General features: G+C 35.5%; 1 protein-coding gene across 45 annotated transcripts in view; it reads left to right on the top strand.

The window, feature by feature from the left end:
• PTPRD (protein tyrosine phosphatase receptor type D) overlaps positions 1 to 21,219 on the top strand; it is a 2,344,803-nt gene that overhangs the window by 654,503 nt on the left and 1,669,081 nt on the right. The window lies entirely within an intron of this gene.

The raw sequence follows: 21,219 nt of genomic DNA, 5'->3' as shown, positions 1-21,219 counted from the left end.
AGGAGGCGGAGGTTGCGGTGAGCCGAGATCGCACCATCAAAACAAAAAAAAAAAAAAAAAAATAAAACTAATAAAAAAAAAAAAAAAAAAAAAAAAAAATTAAATCCCCAAATGCCCAGAGTTCAACATGTTACAATGTATGCTTTTTGTAAGAATAAGCATATAACCATTTTTAAGTAAACCAAATAATATATAACTAGTATATATAATATAACATAACTTACTATGATTTATAAATGTCAATTAGAACTAAGAACATAATTGTTCTTAGGTATAGAAATATGATGAGAAAATAAATATATTTTTCTTTAACATGTCATTGATCTTAATACAATAACTTAAATTCTACTAAAGTAACTATTGGCTGATAAAATCTGATTGTTATGCATCAGTTGTAACAGATAATTTATTTCTAACAAGTTCTGATTTTGGACAGCAGCTGCCTAAACCAATCTTGCGCTGGGTATTTGTCAGCAGTGAAGGCATTATATTTTGATGCTAGTCTATTTATTATTATGCCTTGACTTTTGTTAAATAAAGTAGAGGAATCGATGAAAACTAATTTAAGAAATTTATGCATTAGACACCTAAAAGTGAGTTAGACTAAGCTCTTTTTAAATTTGTTTTGTTTAAGTTCCATATTGCTAGAAAATGCCAACTTCTTGATGTCTCTTTAGATATGTAGTGATTAACTATCAAGGGAAAGAAAATTGGATTGAAGTTAACTAAATTCAATCTAACCAACCAATGTTTTACAATTAAATGCTTTTCCAATGATCAGATCTTCTGTTTTTACTATGTGAAATAAAAGTTAACAGCTTGGAACGCTGTCAAGGTTCTGCTGAACCTTCCAATCCAAGAAAAATAATCTGTGTGATTATGTTCTTTTAAAAATAATTGCCTTCTGTAGGTATAAGGTGTGCTGCAGGGATTGTGGAGAATGACATTTATCTTAAAGCAATGGTTTATGTATTCAATTATTATTTTTATGAAATAAACAACTTTGCAGAATTTGCAGAATTTACAGCAAATTCTAAGCAGATGAAAGACTTGGTGTTGGTTTCTTGTCCATATCTAATTTTCCTGATAATACTAGAATATTTAAAATATTACATATATATTTTTTTCTTTCGATTAGAACAATTATTGCCTTGGTTTGAATGCAAACACATATGTAATAATTGGGAATGTGAGAAATGTTATTAGTATTAAGTTAGTTTTAAAGCAGAAGTTTCATAGCATTCCCTTTGGTCTCCCTATAACCATAAGGATCTAAATCAGATTGTCTTAAAACCTCAATTTTTATTCCATTGATTTCTCAAAATTTCTCTATTTATGTGCACTTGCGTGAAAGAGCAGAAGGTGGGACCTAATGGTTTCCTCTTGCTTGGAAATCCAGCCACTATTAGCTGAGTTGAATATTCAACTTGCCTAAGTATTATACATGGCCACTTGAGGGTACACCACACTGACCCAGGTATGGACCTCAGCCTGTGGTACTCATCGATGCTTGAATAAGTTCTCTCTCATTTTCCTCATTTTTCACCAATCCCCTCCCTCGTTTTCCACCAAAAATTAAATTAAATTTTAAAATGAACATAAACAGACATCATTGATAATATGAGGCAAATGGAATTATATAAACGAACACATTATAACAATTGTATACATCTTGCTTGTGTATTTTAAGAAAATTACTATGTAAACGTATTACATTTTAAAATCATTTAAAATCTATACTTAGTCTCTTTCCCCTGAGATCATGGTGTTTGGAGACATGTGAATAGCAGTTTCTTTTCCAATTTCTAGTTAGGTGAGCATGGACAAGTAAGATTATTTCCTAAATTTGATTTCTCAACTTAAAATGAAGATAATAATACCAACCCATTAAATTGTTCTAAAGATTAAATGTGTAAATAAAAAATAAAATTCCAAGGCTTTCCACTAACTGAATGGACCCCTCCTCTTGGCCAAGCGAATTGCAAAGTAATCCTGAAAAATTAATTCAAGCCATGATGGCAAGGGGGAATTGAATATGCCTCATTATACTCTCCTCCCTTTAGAATTTAGGCACAACTGACCAGCACTACCATTAAAACAGAGATCTTAACACTGAAAGACAGACTGTAGCAAAAAGACACCAAATTCCAAGCAGACTCTATTATAGCATTACATGAGAGCTTTGCAGACCCTGAAACAAATTAAAATGTTTTATCCCAAAATGTACTTTGACATATTTTGAAATGGGCTTACAAAGCTGTCCTTTGTGGAACTTGCATTCCGTAGAGAATCTCCTTCCCTTTCCAGGTCTTCTTCTGATCTTAAAGAGACTAGCTGAGAGTCTAGCACTGTTTAAAGATCTGAACAGGAAACATTTGCAATCTATTGCCTCTAAGGGTGGGCATCTATGAAACTTCATCTATGTAATGAGAACCTTGGTTTCCACAACTCCTTATCTTAAACCATACACTCCTTTTTATTGCTTCTAGGTCTATAGATAATTACTTAACTCTTTCAATCAATTGCCAATCAAAAACTCTTTGAATCCACCTATGACCTGGAAACCCCTGCACTGAGTTGTCCTGCCTTTCTGGACAGAACCTATGTATACCTGTAGATATTGACTGATATCTGCCCATCTCCATAAAATGTATGAAATCAGCTGTAATCTAACCACCTTGGACACATGTTTTCAGAACCTCTTGAAACTGTGCTTTGAACCTTGGTCACTCAAATTTGACTCAGAATAAACCTTTTCAAATATATCACAGAGTTGGACTCTTTATTGTTGACAAATGTATAGCATACATCAAGCACCAAGCAAAAGCTTTAAGATTCTGAAGGCCTTCCTTATTGCCAACGGAATTGCACGAATTTAACTTTCTATGACATTAGATAATCGATTTCTTTCAAAGCAAGTTTTCATTAAATAATTTTAAAATCTTTCTTCATGCTTCATTATTAGAGAACAAGATTGTTGTCAATCAGCAATCAGAGAAAAAAGCAAAATAAAATCCAACCATTTATTCTTTTTCAGTAACTAATATTGATTGTTAATTATTGTTTATATTATTGTTCATCAATGTATTTACTCATTTTCAACCATTTTCTGATTTTTCACCAGAGGCAAGAGTGATTTCTTTATTTTGGTCTTTCTAGAATTTGTCAACAGGAATTACTGGTTGACTAGAAATTAACCTTTGTCAATTGAAGCATCATGATCTTTTTAAATTTGTAGAGAAAGCTTCATTCCTACAATGGGTTACAGCCTATAGGCTGTCCATCCTGCAGACTGGGAAGCTTAGCTTCGGGCAAAAACCAGATGCAGGCTCTTGAAATAAGGAAGGATCAGACAGGAATTTATGCTCAATGGATAGGCTAAGCATATATACGTCCAACAGGCTATAGGAGGAGCTATGAATATGCATGGAATGGGGCACACACATGCATGCTTAGCAAATATACATGTCATACATACCGAATATTCACTTTATGGCAGAGACTTAACATTTAAATATATTAAAATTAGGCTCTATACGTCAAAACGTGAAACAAAGGCCAGAGAGGCTTCCTATGTTCAGTCTTAAGTCAGACACAGCTAGTCCACAGTTGGTGGTCTTTCATCAGGAAGGAATGGTGGTTGGTTATCAAATTGAAACCACAAAAAGGGAGGGGAGTTCAGCAAATCTTTTGAAAGGGCTGGTTTCTGTTTAACCTTTAGGAACGAAAGCCTACCGATAGTGAGAGAGGGGAGACAGTGAGGTATGTGTGACCCACCATTCCATTTAAAGGTTTCTCTGGGGTTCTCTGGACCGACAAGGAGTTTGTTAAGTTGGTTGAGGGACTTAAGATTTTATTGTTATTTCTCACCTTTTGTCAAATTGGAAATGCCAGCTACCCCAGATTTGTAGGATTGCCTTATGAATGTTTCCTCATAATATAGCCAGTTTATTACTGTATAAATTTACTATGATTTAGAAATGTTATTTAGAGCTAAGAACAAAATAGTTCTTAAGTATAGAAATATGATGAGAAAATAAATATATTTTTCTTTAACGTGGCATTGATCTTAATAGAATAACCTAAATTTGACTAAAGTAACTTGACTGATAAATAAAATTTGATTGTTATGCATCAGTTGTAAGAGATAATTTATTTCTATCAAGTTCTGATTTTGGACAAACACCTAAGATTTTAAATATATATTTTAAATGTTGAAGCTATTCATAATTTTATTTAATATTTTAGCCAAAACCTTCCTCATATGCATGGCATTGTAGGTGGCTTATAAACAAAATCTTTGCCTGTGTCACGGTTCTCTCAAAAGAACAATTTTGATGTGAAAGAGATAAACACCACTGAAATGGAACCATATGACCAGAAGGCATTCAAAAGATGATATGGGTCAGCTCTTTAATACTTTGCAAGTTAGTGCCCAAACCATCCAAACAGATGGCCTTTCACCTTATCTAACTGGCCCCAAGGACAAGTAATTCAGAACACCTTTGGTAGCCTATTCTCACTCTTATAATCAGAAAATTCTTTACTCTTCCTCGATGTTGTTTTTAGCATAGTTAAAGCACTTTACTGTTTATTAGGTCATCTTCCAGAGATATAAATAAAACTTCCATTTTAAAATGAATTTTAAAACTCAAACTACTTATGTTCTTGATTTTTCCCTCTGATCTATTGTTTTTCAAGATGGTAAAGTAAAAGGAATAAAAATGAAGCAAACTGATGTCATTGACAGTATATCAAAGGTTTATATAGATTAGCACAGAGATACAAACCTGAATTTGAATCTGGACCATATCATTTCTGACTGTATGTCCTCAAATAAGTCAAACTCTTTGGTCTTTAATGTTTTCTTTTTATAAACAGAGAAACACTTCTACCTTAGAGTGGTGTTGAGGAGATGAAAACTATAACGTTATTGTCAGGATGGCTGATATAGTGTGGGGATTTGTTACATTAAAATTCTTGCTATTATAACCAATAGTGATTATACCAGCAATAATATCATTATTATTGGAAAATAATTTTAAAAGAAATTTTAACTATTGAATGTCAAAATGAAAAATGTCAGAATAGCCTTGTTTCATATTGTCTTAAGGTTATTATACCAGTAGACAGAATGGAAGAAAGCTGTCAATAGAATATATCTAGATTGTAGTAAGTCTTTGACCAGTATTGTTTGTTTTTTTGTTGATAGACTAGAGCACTACTGGATAAATGGTAGGAAAGATAGAAGAAGTCCTACCTAATCAAGTAAATATATTGGCTCTGATTATTTGTTCAATGTAAAGGGAACTAAATAATGTCTGACATAGGGATACACCATGCTCAGTTATTTGAAGAAAAATGTTAATTATATTCTGATTATATTCATGCATATTCTTTCCTCTCAGGAGAAATGCTATTACCCTGAATTCTATAAAACAGGAATATGATCCAAATATCGCGTATTCTGACATTGGGAGGATATATGGACTTGATCATAAAGAATCAGGAAGAGTTTGCTAATATAAAAGAATTAGAAAGCTATAAAGGAAAAGTAAATTTTAAGGAAGTGGGATCAGCATAACACATAATTTTCTAAGTCTCTATTTGTATTAAATCAATGAAAAAAATTACAATAATGGGACTAGAGCTGCATGGACTAGTCACATTGTCCAGGGCTTGTATCAAATGTTAAGTAGTGGAGCTATCCTATAACTAGCAGGGAACCGATGCAAATCATCGACGTATTAAAATGATTAAATTCTAGGATTATTTTCCCAGGTTTTACACTTATTTACATTTTTAATGTTTCTCAAAATTTTGAAAGCTAACAAGAGCAACAGGAAATCATCAACTGCAATATTTATTGTTCTCGTCTCATTTTTTGTATATCATCATATATTTGCATATGTACGTGTGTGTATTTCTAATTGCATGCCCTGCATTTTTCTCGTGTCATAAACATTTTTGATATGTTTACATTTTAGAATTTTAATTTTATTGCCCTATAATAGTTCCTCCTTTGATTATTTAATTATGTATTTACCATAATTTTTTATATTTTAATACAATTTTGTTCTTTTATAACTAATACTATAATGAAATATCTTGTGAATTTGTATGTATTTCAGATTCTTAAATGAGGAATGGGGTCTCTCTAAGCACAATGACTGGGTTAAAGACTATGCATATTTAAAATTTGTCAATATGTATTACAAGATAGCTTCCCGGAGGGCTTCATAGTGTCATGCCAGAGCGATCACATAGGAGAGGGAAAAGCTGAATTTGATTAATGATGGCACATACCCATCTGCGTATGCATTTCTGTCCCAGACACTTCTACTATTTCTTTAGGAAGAAATAGGAAAGGAAATTAAGGCACACTCTTAAATTCTCGACTTTCTGATAACCATTTTTCAGCTATCTGAGAAAGAAAGAAAAAGCAGAAACAATAATAATTTTGACGAAGTTTTACTACTTGTCCAGACTTCCTGCCAAGGAGAGAGGGAACTGCAACTTAGCCAAGCAGCAGTCCCCAGGAACTGAGCACAGTAGGACTACAACTGCTTTTTGACAATCTTGGTCTTAATTGTTGGCCTCCAAAAGAAATCGCCATCATGATACAGAAATAAAGCCTAGTATCAGAATTATTGAATGGTAGTATGTTTCAGGGTCTCTTTTACTTTAAAAAGCTTGTGGTTGTGTGCTTTAGAAATGCCAAGGTTATCTTTGTGCCTTATCTGCTGCCCTAGGACAGTAACAGTTATTATAATCGTACAAAGGTTATGCAATGACCTTTAAATGGGCTGAAAATAAAAGGAAAAAAAACTCATAGGAAATATTGTCCACACTTTACACTTAGGTATTTATTTTTCATTGCAAAAAAATATGATCAAGCTAAGAAAAGTAAAGCTTTTTACTAATACTAAGCACGGCACCCAACTAGCATTTATAGATGGACTCCTTTTGGGTTAGCTAATTTTAAGACCTTCTGCTAGAAAATACCAATGTGGAAAAATTTGCTAGATCCACCCCTTTGAGGGAATGAGTGAATGGTAAACACTATCTGCTTTTAAACAGAACTAATCTCAATTTGACAACTTTTAGTTGATAAGTTCCGTCATTTATTGAATATACTACTGTAAACTTAGTTTGCTTACTGAAAGACTGTACTTAGGAACCATTGATTCTATAAAGTTTGATGTTTATAGAATAAATGACACTGGTTGCTATTTTAAAAATAGAATTATGTAAAAATATGTTTACCTCGTGTGTGTGCGTGTGTGTGTGTGTGTGTGTGTGTGTGAAAATGTGAGCTAAATGGCACTGTATCAGAGAGCTAAATGGCTCCGTAAAGTTATTTATGTATTTATTGAATTATTTGTGGCTTAAAAAATATTTTGTTTTCTGCTTATATGCTTATTCTTTTGACTGGTGGGTAATGACTGCATATTTTTATGTGAAAAGAAAAGGATGTGAATAATCTGCCATACACATATAGAAACATTACATTTTGGGGACTTGGGTTCTGAAAATATTATTTAAATACAAAATTTATTAATTTGCTAATTGTTCAATAAATTGTTCAAGAAAGTCATTTTTGAAATGACTTTCTCCTTTATTTCCACATGGTAAGTTCCTTTTTATCATTCATTATGAAGCTTTAATATACCCTGATGATTGCTTTTATTCTTCAGGTATATCTAAAAATATTATCTCCTGGTAAAACAGGACACATATATTTATACACCCTAAACAAATTTTTTTACATGTATTTTACATGTTTTCTCCATCAAACTTAAAACCTTTTTATGGCAGGGGCTATAAATTTCTTCTTTTTTTTGTAGCCACATGCTAAATATAATATTTGATGAATACTAGTTCCAACATAAATACCCATTTTTTGAAGACTATTAGTGTACTAGGATTTAGACAAAAGTAACCTTTGAATTTTCAATTCCAATCTTTTTTTCCTCTTATTTATAGAGAACTTACTCTTGCAAGGCAATAATTCATTTCAAAATTATTTTGAATACTTTGTATTAGGGTCTCTGAGCAAACAAATCAGATATGTCAGCTTATTTTATTTGGCCATTAGGATGTTAAAAAATAATTGTAGAATTTGAAATTTAAATTCAAATTGGGAAAAATAACAGTACCTATTTTATAAGCCTGTTGTGAGGACCATATGAAATGTTATATGTAAAGTACTTAGAATAGTATTCACAAATGGCAATATTATCATTAAATTGTTTCATTGTTGTCATATGTTTTATCAGCCTTTTGGATATTAATCTTATTGGGTTATTTTAGTATTAACTCTATCTTATAAAAAGATTTATCAGACTGGACAAGGTGGCTTATGCCTGTAATCCCAGCACTTTCGGAGGCCAAGATGGGCAGATCATGAGGTCAGGAGTTCGAGAGCAGCCTGGCTAACACAGTGAAACCCCATCTCTATGAAAAATATAATAATTAGCTAGGCATGGTTGTGGGCGCCTGTGATCTCAGCTACTCAGGAGGCTGAGGCCGGAGAATTGCTTGAAATCAGAAGGCAGAAGTTGTAGTGAGCCGAGATTGTGCCACTGCGGTCCAGCATGGGCAAAAGAGCAAAACTCCGTCTAAAAAAAAATTATTGGATTAAGTTGAGATTCTGTCTTTTAATAATAGCACTTTAGCACTTTCTCTTCTCTAGTTTCACTATCTCTTATATCATCTTGGCCTTTTTCATCTAATTCAGAATAGACGATTGTTCTCATAACTGGATTCGTATATATCTAATCTTAACTCATCTCCAACCTGTTCTCCTTAATATCCCCCAACTTCAAATTATCTTCTAAAATGTAATTTTGAGTCTATGGTTTTATTGCTTAAAAATTATTCAGTGGTCCTGTGTCACCTATGTATAAAATCTAAGTATCTTAGTAGTTTGTCTTCCCTTCTAACCTTTGTCCCTCCTTCTCATTCCTCATCGCCCTTGTAGATCCAGTATTCCAGGCACATAAATATATGTAAGTCTGTGGATGTGTCACATCCTTTCAATTCCATAACTTGGCAATATTCTTCCTTCTGTCTGGAATTCATTTCTCATGTCCCTGACGACCAGAAGACTATTCTTCAAGACACATTTCATATGTCACCTTTTCCATAGTGCCTTTATTTCTACATGATTATTAACTGTTTCTCTTGTAATTGATTTGTAATTTTATCCCATTTTAGTTGGAGGTCATTTAATTTAAATTTTAATCCTTTTAAATATGTTGAGGCTTACTTTATGATATAATTAATAATGATGCATCCTGGAGAATATCCCATGTGCACTTAAGAAGACTGTGCATTTGACTGTTTTATGAAGTATCTTCTACAGATTTTCACTAGGTCTATTTCATAGTGTTATTGAAGTCTTTTTTTCATCATTAACTTTTTCATTTTATGTATTATTGAAAGTGGAGTATGAGAGTACCTAATAATTGTTAAATTTTCTATTTCTCTCTTTGTTTCTGTATGTTTTCCTTTCAAGTATTTTGAGACTGTCATTAGGTATATATGTTTATATATTAGATACATATATATATGTTTGCAGTTCTTACATCTTCCTTAGAGAGTGACCATTTTATTATTATAAAATATTCTTTTTTTGTGCTAGTAAAATTTGGTGCGTTGACATCTATTTTGTCTGATAGTAGCTCTAGATGCTTTAGTTTTCTCTTGGTAACAGTTTTCAGGACACATATCATCCTTTCATTTTCAACTGATTTGTGTCTTTGAACTTAGCATTTCTCTTTTAGATAACATATAGGTAGATAAAGTGCTGATTTTTGAAAGTAATCTATTCTCCCAACCTCAGCATTTAAATTGGAATTTTTAGTCTATTTATATTTAAAGAGTAATTATACAGTAGCATTTATGTATGCCATTTTATTATTTTTAAATGTCTTGTATCTTTTTGTTCCTGTGTTTCTCTAATATTGCCCTTTTTTGAAATAAACATTTTTAGCCTACCAGTTTAATTCCTATATTATTTATTCTATTAAAAATTTTTTTTGGGGGGGGACACGGAGTCTCACTCTGTTACCCAGGCTGGAGTACAGTGGCACAATCTCAGCTCACTGCAACCACCACCTCCCAGGTTCAAGCAATTCTCTTGACTCAGCCTCCCACGTAGCTGGGACTACAGGCACACACCACCATGCCTGGCTAATTTTTGTATTTTTAGTAGAGAAGGGGTTTCACGACGTTGGCCAAGCTGGTCTTGAACTCCTGACCTCATGATCTGCCCACCTCGGCCTCCCAAAGTGTTGGGATTACAGGCATGAGACACTGTGCCCGGCCTATTATAATTTGTTTTGATCTTATTTTCTTAGTCATTATGCTTGGGATTACAATTAACTGCTCAATTTAAAACAATCTAGTTCAGATTAATACAATGTAATTTCAATAGTATACAAAAACATTGCTCCCATGTAGTTCCTTTCTTTAGCTTCTCATTTGTGTTAACATTGCTATAAAAATTACATCTTTATACTTTTTAAACTCATTGATAATAATTTTATAGTTGGTGCTTCATGCCATTGTCTCTTAGATAGGAGAATAAAAGTTTTTTAAACAAAAAATATATTTACATTATCTTTTATATATCCCTAGTTGCTTGTTTGCCTGTACTCTCTTCCTCCATGCGGATTCAACACACTGTTTAGAGACTTTTCATTTTAGCCTGGAGGACTCTCCAGTTAGTATTTCTCATAGGGCAGCTGTACTAGTGATTGATTCCTTTAGTTTTTCTATTAGTGTGGCATGTTACATTAATTGACTTTTGTGTGTTAAAGCATTTGTTTTATTATTTCTCCTATATTTTAAAAAATAATTTTGTTAGATACGGAATGCTTATGTGATACTCTTTTTCTTCCGTGCTTTGAATATGTTATTCTATTGCCTCTGGCTTCAGTGATTTCTGAAGAGAAGTCAACTTTTAATCTTATTGACAGTGACAAATGCATGGTAAGTCCCTTATCTTTCTGCTTTCAAGATCATCTCTTTGTCTTTGTGTTCTGATAATTTGACTGTGATGTTTTTCTATTTGTGGATCCTTTTCAGTTGATCCTTAGAATTCATTAAGCTTCTTGGATTTATACATTATCTTCTTACCAAATTTGGGGAACTTCTGACTATTATTTCTTCAAATGTTCTTTCTGACCCCTTTTTCTCTCCTCTTCAAGGAGTTTCATTTTATACATGCTGATAAACTTTATCTCACAGGTTTTGGGGGATCTGTTCATTTTTCTTTATTCTTTATCTTTCTGCCCTTCAAAGTGGATGTTGTCAAATTGATTCATCTCCAATGATTGGAGGAACACCAAGGTCCTTGGTCTCATGCCAATTTTGATAAATGACACGGACACATGTGGAGTGGTTTTAAGGAGTGGAGAATTTAATAGGCAAGAAAGAAGGAAAAATGCTCCCTTGTACAGGGATAGAGGGAGGAGGGCTCTGAAAGAGAAACCCCCTGTGCAGCAGAAAAGTGGTCCATATATTGAAATGCTGGAGGAGGAGGTGTCTGATTTGCATATGGCCCAGGAGATTGATTTCACCGGGTCTATTATTCCCGTAGCCCAGAAAAAACCTTGCCCTCTCAGCCTAGCCTGTTAATATCCTAATGCCACTACCATGATGTCCTGCATATGTGGAGCTATCTGGGGTGGCCATATGCCTGGCCCACGTGGTGACAAGGAGAAGAGGGTGAGAATTATTGTATTGGCCATGTTGGGTGGACCTAGTTTCTAATCACCAGCATTATCATATCAATACTGGCCAGCCTGGTTTTTCACGCTGCCTTTCTGTTAGAAAAGAAATGTTTGGGGAGCTGTTTCAATTAAAAGAAAAAGCCTTATTAAGAACTCCTTTTACCCTTTCTATCTGCCTAGAATTATTTCTTAATAACTCCTGTATTATTCCTACCTCAAGAGAGAGAAGTAAACCTAACTATTGTAAGGGGGTGTTGAACGAAGATTCTTTCTGGCTACTTCCTTCTGAAAAGGGGCATCGTGTGGGGGAACAGCAGTGGGGCCTTCTGCTGAGGTTGATTTAAGGGTTCTTTAAAAATGGTCTGTCCATGCGGGGCTCTGTTTGCAGCACCATTTTGAGTTAAATTGCTTCTAGGTGAAAAGAGATATATTTTACAAGAAGGTTAAAAATATAGGGTTAGATTATGAATATTATCACCGTTAGTGGGGGTCCTATAGACTATAACTGACCATAGAATTTGACACCAGTTAGTTACACCCATAGATTGCAACACCAGTTTGCCTCCACTAGATATTTCTGTACATTACCAGAAGCATTAATATAAAACTAACATTTTCCTTCAGAAGAGTATACATTTCCCCCCTTGACTTGCCATTAGAGAATAACTTTAGGCTTAGGCAATTTTTATAACTTGCAATATGATTGGGAGAGTTATGTCATTGGGTGGCTAAAATAACTTTGGCACTAATCTTGACAATCTCTTTCCTTTAATTATTAAACCTTTTCATGACTTTCACAGACCTTCTTATAAGATACTTAAACTTTCTGACTTGTCCTAAACATTCTTCCTTTAAACAACCAATCATTTCCTTTTAGGACAAGAATTTACTCTACAAGATCCTTCCTTAAAAGGATAAAATCTCTTTCTTTGTAACCATATCTTCATAGGTTAGAGTGCCTCACATTACCACCCTTCTGTAAAAAGTTCCATCAAATTTAATGAGAGTAAAAAACTATTACTCCTGCTACAAGCAAAACACCCTTGACTAAATCTTTCCTGAAATTATTAATCCTGTTCTAAGTATGATAATTAGGCAAATATTACAGCAATTAGAATTTTACAGCCAGAATTCCACATTGTGGGTGCCACAGTGTGTAGTTCTATTGCAAATGGTAGCGTGACTATAACAATTCCCATGAGAGTGATGTAGAAAATCATTTCCGTTTAAAACTTTGCTTGCCAAGACTACATTTCCCTTTGGGGATCTGCAAGTTACAAAAGCAATTCTATGTATAGTTAAATTATCCCTGCAAATATATGTTAAAAGGAAGTTTTAATATTTGGTGGCAAATTTTGAGAGGAAAGGGCAGAATTAATAAAAGGTATCTGGTGAGGTAGAAGTGGGACTGGGGAAGTTGAGTAACCCTTCCTCAGTTACTTATCTTTTAAGCTTTTCAGCTTAAGGTCTTCTGTTTCTCCACACTGAGATGCATGGCATTCCCCTTGGCTGTCAGGGGTGGCTCTGTCAGCGTTTTAGGCTTTGACTTGAGTGTGATGCATCCACGAGTTGATTCCTGTATCTTTTATTGCCAAAAAGGTCGAAAGAAGAACAATGTAGGGCCTTTCTCAGCGTGGCTTAGGAGAAGAGACAGAAATGAGAATTTTTACTAATACCAAATTTCCCAGGTTAAATAAAGGTGTTTTTATTTCCTGGGGTTGGGCTTTTGCTACGTGTGCTAATGCCTTGAGGCTTCCTTGCAGCTGACTTAGCTGCCTGATTAGCTAATATATTTCCTTTGGCTACCTCATCTGTTTTCTTTGGATGTCCTCCGCAATGCATCCCTGCTATTTCTTGTGGAAGGAGAAAACTGAGGATAACAACCTGTTAATTTCCTGTGCTATTTTATGGGAGATTCACTGGTGGTAAGAAAACGTCTTTTCTTCCAAACGGCAGCATGAGCATGGAGAAATAAGAAAGCATACTTGGAGTCAGTGTAAATGTTAGCTATCTTTCCCTTGCTTATCTCAAGTGGTCTTGTAAGAACTATTAGCTCAGGTAATTGAGCACTGTGCCTCGGAAGAGACGTTATTTAGAGCAACTACTGCTTATCCTGCCATGTGTATGGCTTGCTTTACTGGCTGTTTGTTAGCTTAGAGCTCCCCCTAGAGGACAGTGATTCTGCCACATGATGTTGAGAGTAAACAGTTAAATTATTTCCTAGGGTTAATTTGTTGTTGTTGTTTCTTTTTGACTAGTAGAGCTATCATGATAATGGCTTGGAAGCATGTGTCCACTAAGGTTGAGAAAAATATTGGATTAGAGTTTTTCCTCCGACACCCCTTACAGTCGTGCTATGGTAAGAGGGAAGCCTGGATTAGAGAGGAGAAAACAGAGCCTGGCTCTAATGTTTAGAAGGAGGTCCGCTTTCTTTCCCTCAGTTTCCAGAATCACCCAGGGCTCCTGTGGTATATGGCAGTTTGCACCACTGGAGCCAGAATTTGAGCCCCGGGACCCATCAGTCCGGCTGGACCATCTGTGAGACTGGTCCTGAACCCAGTGACCTCCACCTCCAGAGGCAGTTCTGTCTCCAGTGGTCTCTGCCACAGGCTGGACAGGGTCGAGATGGTTTCATCTTGCTGCCTGGGCATTCCTTCTTAAGATGTCCTGGACTGCCACACTGATAGCAACCAGTGGATGCGTGTCAGGGATCCTGGACTTTGCAAGCCTGCAAAGCTGCTGCCAGAGCCTCTGTCCTTTTCCTGAACTTGCTTTCTTTTGGGCCTCCTCCTGGTCCCTATTATAAAATACTGAAGTGACCACCTGCAGGCAGTTCTCTAAGGTGCCATCTTGTCCTATAACTTGCTTCTGTAGTTTCCTTCTAATATAGGGAGCTGCCTGTGTAATAAACGTATCCTTTCCAGTGAGTTGTCCCTGGACTGAATCAGGGGATAAGGAGGTGTGTTTTATTAGTGCCTTTCTCAGCCTTTCTGTAAAGGCTGCAGGATTCTCATCTGGCTTTTGGTTATCACGGACAGTTTGGAGTAATTGAGATTTTTGGCCCTGGTTTTCTGTAGGCCCTCTAATATACACCTTAAAAAGTGCTTCCTTTTTCGACTCGTCTCTTGAGTTATTAGGGTCCCATTTAGGGTCGTTTACCAGAACTGCTTCTCTCCCAATTGGGAATGGTGTTTCTGCTCTTTCTTCACTTTCCCTATCTGCTTTTTTTCCCTAGTGGTGTACTATAGGAGATATATTGCTCATCTCCAAAACTCTCTTCTTCGTGCAGAGCTGCCTGCTTTACAGCTCAGTGAGGGGTTGGTTTAGGAGCAGCATGACATCCCTCTGTGTACTGAATTCCGCTCAGGGGACATATCTGAGTGAAATTTTGGAAAGTTTCTCTATAACTATCAGGGCCTTCGGAAAATCGGCCTAATTTTCCCTTTATTTGTCTAAGGTTCTGTAATGAGAAGGGAAATTAAAGGGGCCCCAGATAAGGGAAATCCTCAGACAGTTCACCTAGAAGTTCCCTCTTTAATTTTAGGGAACGATTTTCTTTGGGCCTACCTGATATGATTGCTAAAAGAGCTGGGTTGACCGTATAATGCTTGCAAAGGTTTAGTAAAAATATCATGCCCTTATGGAAAAGAAAATGAGTCACTTTTCAAAGTCCTGAGGTTAAGGAAGTTCCACTGCTTCACGGTGCACTCCAGAGGGGTGTAAGGTAAAGATAATCTGTTACTCATTAAAAAGAGAAGTGAGAATAAAAGCATCCTTTTGGTCTCTTTCCCAGGGTGGAGAAGAAGGCAGTGGAGTGGGCTCCTCTTTTCCTCCCTGGTTCCTGACACCCTGTTAAATGTACCATCCATGGTTGTTGGCATGATCCTCAAAGCCACAGAACTGGATGAACTAAGTGATGGGGACTGACTACACCTTACCCACATAACCTTGGCTTATCCACTTCGTGTGATTCCTCTTTGACTTTCTAAACCCGTGTGATCTGTCTGGCTCCCCAAAAAGTAGATCTTCAGAGGGACTGTGTCATTTTTGGGCAAGGTTCCTTTAATAGAGGCAATGTGCTATATTGCCTGCTATTATGGCCTGTGCTAAAGCAATTACCCTCAGAAAAATGGCTCTGGTTAACTTCTGAACTTAAATCATCTTACTAATTAAGTACCATTTAAATAGGAAACAGACTAGCTGTCTTAAAAGAACGTAGGAACCAAATGGCCATTTTTCTGCTGATGGGACAATATTGAGACTAAAATTTGGCTACAGAAGACCTTTCACTCCTAACTGCTGAAGACAGAACTCTCCCGTTAACAGGAGTAGCTTAAAGCCTGATTTCTAGTGGTGCAAAAGGAAGCTCACGGCATGGCAAAGGACCACCAATGGGCCTCATGAAGAGGATTTCTATTTCCAGTAGGTGGTGCTGTTGGCTTAGAAACACCCTGAGCTTGCCAGCGAAACCATAGAGAGTGACATTTATCGAGTTACTGCCTGCCACATTTACCAATCTTTCCTAACAGACCTGTTTTCCTGAACTGTAAAAATTCCCACACATTTCACACAAAGAGAGTAAGGGACCATGGATGGAGAAAGAAAGAAAGTTTGGCGACAGGATAATAGGAAGAGAGCCTTGAGATTAAAGGACAGATTTGAGGTTGAGGTTCACTCCATACTCACCACTCCAGTGAATGAATTCCTGGCCAAGGCACCAAATGATATGGCTCCGATGAGGAGGAACACCAGAGTCCTTGGTCTTGCACCAGTTTAGATAAATGACACAGACACACGTGGAGTGATTTTAAGGAGTGGAGAATTTACTAGGCAAGAAAGAAGGAAAGTATCTCCCCCATACAAAGACAGGAGGGGGACTCCAAGACAAAAATCACGTGTGCTGCAGAAAAGTGGTCGGTAATATTGGGACGCTGGAGGAGGCAGTGTCTGATTTGTATGTGGTCCAGGGGATTGGTTTCAGCAGGTGTGTCATTCACATAGCCTGTGAAAAATGTGACCCTCCCACCCTAGCCTTTGAAATATGCAAATTCAGACCACCATGATGTCCTGCACAAGTGGAGATATCTGGGGTTGGCCATGATGCCTGGCACACATGGTGACAAGGTGGGAGTCGCCATGTTGGCCATGTTGGGTGGACTTGGTTTCTAATCGCCCACATTAGCATATCAGTACTTGCCAGACTCGCTTTTCAAGCTGCCTGTTAGGAAAGAAATGTTTTGGGAGCTGTTTGCCTTACCAAGAACTCCTGTTACTCTATCTGCCTAAAATTATTTCTTAATAACTCCTGTATTAAAATTTCCTGTCTTCGACTTTCCTGATTCTTTCTTCTGCCACTTCAAATGTTAAGTCTCCCTAGTGATTTTTTTTTTTTTTTTAATTTCAGTTATTTTGCTTTCGATTTTAAAATAGCTGCTTGGGCTCATATTTATAATTTCTAACACGGTATTGAGGTCCTCTATTTGGCAAGATATTACTTTTAGGGTTTTCCTTAATTATTTGGACATGGCTTCCTTTAGCTCTTCAATTATGTTTACAATAGCTAATTTGAAGCTTTGTCTAGTAAATCGAGCACCTGGGCTTCTTCAAAAATAGTTTCTACTCACTGCTCCTTTTCCTGCATATAGGCCATGCTTCATGGTTTCTTAAATGTTTCCAAATATGTGTTTTTGATAACTGGATATTTAATCTAATATAACGTGTCAACTCTGTAAATCAGCTCTGTTCTCCCCGGGTTTGTTGTTGATGGTTGTCTTGTTGTTACTGTTCTTGTTACTATTATTTTATTAAGTAAACCTCCTGGATGAATTCTGTGAAGTCTGTATTCCTTGCCACATAAAGCCACTGAAATCACTTCTGAGGACCTTATAGCTATCAGCTAAAGATTAGACAATAATTATCTTAAATGCTTTGAATTAATAGGTCTCCTAACTCTTGCAGAAGGCCTCTGTGTTTGTCATATAGCACAGCTTCAACGCTTAGCTAGGCAGTTTACATCTTTTCCTCAGCTTCACTTCCTGCTTGCACGAAGCCTCCAGGTCAGCTAGAAGTAAGAGATTAGGGACCTCTCAGGTCAGTCCTGGGCATTCACACCAGCTTGCCCATGTCCAAGTCTTCCTGATGGACATTTCATTTGCCAGTGTTTTGTTTTAATTTTGTCAGCCTCTCCCATACTGAGAGCTTATCTTATTTATTCAATATCCCAATTCACTATGGTAATATTGTTTAACAAATTCCTATTTTGCCTTCTGAGAGGCTTTTGGATCAATTTAATTAATAATGATTAGATATGAAAACTCTCTTCATTTACTAGAGTAACTCCCAATGTATGAATTAATATCAGGGTAGGATTTCAGACCAATATAAGGATATCAGTCCTTTATTTATTTCTGGGCAATACATTCTATGACATATAGTCACAGTAGAAAGATAATATGTTTTAATAATTTAATACATGTGTCATGAATTTCAAATGAAAGAAATGAAAATATCTGGAAATAATGAGACGAGCTGGAAAAGTAGGTAAAAATGAAACAACAAAACATTATAGTATAGTAGAATAAAAGAAAAAGATAACTTTATAGAATTAAGAGCTGGTACAAGTAAATGGATTGCTTTGGGAAGGAGAAGTAGTGGGCTCCCAGTCAGTACTTCCAGTTGTTCAAGTGAAATCTAAATTAACAGTAACTGAGTAATAGGGGATTTAATTGTGGGTTTACAGAGCATTTTAGGACCTACAAATATGAGAATATAATCTGGGCGCAGAGAAGTATCAAATAAAGTAGCAAAAATAAACATGTCTGTCAGTGTCTCAACAAGAAACGCCATACGCTGTAATTGGGGAATAGGAGGTAGGTAGAGTGAAAAGAAAGTCCAGAGCTGGAAGCAGCAGGGAGTTACTTCTCAGGCCTAAGAGGAAACAGGAAGAAACAGCTCCTTGAACCAGGAGGTGTAGGAAAAGGCCCTCTGATTAAAGTGGCCACTGCCAAGCTGCTGCCCAGCAATCTCAGGTATCGAGCAGGGTGGGGAAAGGGGAGAGTGGATCTGAAGAGGCAGGTAAGTAGCACATATGTTCGTGAGGGCGATTTATAAACTTGTATCCCTTAGATCACATTTAATATCCTCATAGGACATGTACACTTCAGGAATTAGCAGGATCAAACTAAAAACTTTGTAATTTATAGATGACCTTTACAACTGGTGGAGGGGGTCTTGTTCTTGTTTGATTGTTCGTTTTTAGTTTCACCATCTACAAATAATGGGAAGACAAAAAAACTTAGAGAATGCTATAAAAGCCTTATTTTACCTAAAGAAAAGTGAAGTGTGCTGCCAAACCAAGAGCTCCATGGTCTTTAAATGTCTTTGGAGGCTTTTAGCTTTTGCTATTTGAAAATAGAAAGATAGCCTTAGGCAAAAAGTAGCCAGAATAACATTTTTCCCTTTAATTGTATGTTTCTACATAATAAATGGATTAGATTAATTTATAAAAATCTAAATTCAGTTTACAAAAATAGGCTTAAACTTAATAAATTCATTTTGCTTATATATGTAAATATACCCATCTTTAAGCTTTCAAATTTTAAATGTACTAAAGAAATATTAATTTAAAAATACTAGTGAATATCCATGTATTTAAAAAGTATGGACACAGTGTCAAATATTAATGTTATATGTAATATGCTATTTGGAGACTTAACTTTACTCACCTAAAAACATTTTAGATGAAGCAAGAAGTTTTCATCACTAATAAAACAAAAAAAAATTGTTTGCCTTCTAAAATTAAAATATAATACAATTAATAAATACTTTAGCTAAATGTTTATTCACTTGTAAACATATTTCGTGATTTTTTTTAAGGTTGCACATGGTTTTTACTGAGTATTAATAAACTGGACATTTCATAAATAGCCCCATTTTCTCTCTTTTATTTTTAAAATTTTGTGTTGTTTTTTTCTTTTATACTTTTCGGTTTTCTTCTTTTTGACAAAGGACACTGTTCTTTGTTCACAGATTGTATTATAACAGCTGGGTTCAAAACAGTTATTTATTGGGCATCTATGATAAACCAGGCAAAACAATCTAGAGAGGGAGATAAGCAGGTAAGATGTCAGTTTTGAATTTTAATAAACAGTATGGGAGAAGAGATAAACATTAACTATTCTAGAGAGGTAAGTGAAGTTTAAATAGTAAAGTACATTGGTGCTGAATGTTATCTTTTTAAAGAAACCATTTTATAAATTTAACATTCATACAATAGAATTAATTTCAAAAGATGGAACAAATGACGAAAGAGGAGGATACAGAAAAGAAGCATCCAAGAGGGTGAGCTCTTAAAATGTGTGTAATAAAATCCCAAATACTTGCTAGAGCAGCAGATTAGCTCGCCGTTGCAGACCGTGACTTTAGAGCCAGGCTTCCAGGGTTTTAAACTCTGGCTAGCTATTACCTGAGGCAGTTAAACTAATATTTTTGTATCCGTTTTCTTACTTATACAATGGGGATAAATTATTCCCCACTCAAAAAATTGTTGCATTAAATGAGTACATATGATTTATAATTGTGTCTAGTACATGTACAGAGATTGTACATATTTGCAACTTGTAGTGTAGTACTCTTAAAGGTAGTTTATACTTCTAGCTCTAAGCTTTCTTTGCCACGATCACTATGATCAGTTACATGATTCACTGTGTCTGTATCATTCTTAAAAATATCATTGCTGGAGAAAGCAGACTCTGATTTACTTCTTAATTCAAGTATAACCAAAAAAATTACAAAAATCACAGATGTTCGACTCATTAAATTTTCACAAAAATGACCAGATGCATGCAATTAGCATTTAAGTCAAGGAGTACCATATCAGTCTTGTTATATTAGCTCTGATAATCACAACCTCCTGTTTCCTCTCCAAAGTTAGTCTAACTTCCAGCATCACAGAGCAATTTTGTGTTTCTAAATTATATATAAAATGAATCATATAAAATGTATTTTTCCTACTTTGGCAACCTCAACATTATATTAGAGCATTTATCCATATTGTTATACATGGCTGTAGCACATCTATTTTCACTGCTGCTTAATATTTTCTTATAAAATCATCCCACCACTACTTATCCCTTGAATTACTAATGAATATTTATGTTGTTTCCAGTTTATGCCTACTACAAATAGAAATACAACCTTGAACATTCTTGTACACACTGATGCAAATGTTTATTGTTTGCACTTTGGAGGGAGATGACAATATATGTACCTAAGAATGAAATTGCTAGGTCATTGTTTATGCATATGTCCACATTTAATAGATATAACCAAATGATGTCTAAAGTAATTAGACCAGTTTGTACTCCCACCAGGAGAATACGAGAATTCCAGTTATTTCACATCTTTGCCAACCCATGCTACTGATTATAGGCCTAAGAAGGTAAAGGCTGGGTCAGAAGGAAAGGCTTTTCAGCTTCAG

This window comes from Cebus imitator, unplaced genomic scaffold, assembly GCF_001604975.1.
Source record: "Cebus imitator isolate Cc_AM_T3 unplaced genomic scaffold, Cebus_imitator-1.0 Scaffold164, whole genome shotgun sequence".
NCBI lineage: Eukaryota > Metazoa > Chordata > Mammalia > Primates > Cebidae > Cebus > Cebus imitator.
This window is presented reverse-complemented; position numbering and strand designations above follow the sequence as displayed.